This window comes from Rhinolophus ferrumequinum, chromosome 21 (assembly GCF_004115265.2).
Source record: "Rhinolophus ferrumequinum isolate MPI-CBG mRhiFer1 chromosome 21, mRhiFer1_v1.p, whole genome shotgun sequence".
Classification (NCBI taxonomy): domain Eukaryota; kingdom Metazoa; phylum Chordata; class Mammalia; order Chiroptera; family Rhinolophidae; genus Rhinolophus; species Rhinolophus ferrumequinum.
This window is the reverse complement of record NC_046304.1, coordinates 46,531,806-46,532,512: the sequence shown is the minus strand read 5'-3', so window position 1 is coordinate 46,532,512 and position 707 is coordinate 46,531,806. Positions and strand designations below refer to the sequence as shown.

The 707-nt window shown below is 37.9% G+C and overlaps 1 non-coding gene across 1 annotated transcript; it reads left to right on the top strand.

Annotated features, from left to right (window-relative positions):
* The first annotated feature begins 325 nt into the window (after window positions 1-325).
* LOC117014164 (U6 spliceosomal RNA) lies at window positions 326-432 on the top strand. Its single transcript, XR_004421461.1, has one exon. It is a non-coding gene; the product is annotated as a U6 spliceosomal RNA (small nuclear RNA).
* Window positions 433-707: the final 275 nt, after the last annotated feature.

The window sequence follows — 707 nt, the reverse complement described above, 5'->3', positions numbered from 1 at the left end:
AACTTTCCAGTTTTGGTGTGTTGAAGCCAAACAAGAATATCACTGAGTGAGTTTACTATTTAATGCCTTACCTGACACCAGAGAATGCCCCAGTAAATTGGTATTCCCCACTTACTCTGACTCTTTTCCTATCTCTTTCCAAAGGAACTCCATCTGAAAATGGACAAAGTCTAAGGCTAATAAGAAGCCATGTTTTATTGTGTCACTGCTTCTGTTTAATAATGTAACAATAGAGAAATTAAAGACAAAGTGAACTTTCCAGTATGGATATTTATTGTCATATAAAGAATCTTTTACTCAATTATTCATCAAGAAGGAAGGAAGGGTGCTCGCTTCGGCAGCACATATACTAAAATTGGAACAATACAGAGAAGATTAGCATAGCCCCTGCGCAGGGATGACACGCAAATTTGTGAAGTGTTCCATATTTTTAAAAACTGAGGGTTGCTAATTGGAGGTGGTGGATGGGGATAAGAAGGAAGGTGAGGGGATTAGAAAGCACAGTTGGTAACCACAAGATTGCCACGGGGATATGAAAGTCAATTTGGGGAATGTAATCAATAATGTTGTAAAGATTTTGTACGATATCCAATGGGCACTTGTCTCATTAGGGAGACCACTTCAGGGATGGTGTAGATGCCTGTTCACTACACTGTACACCTGAAGCTGAACAATAATAAATGTCAACTACTATTTTATATATATAT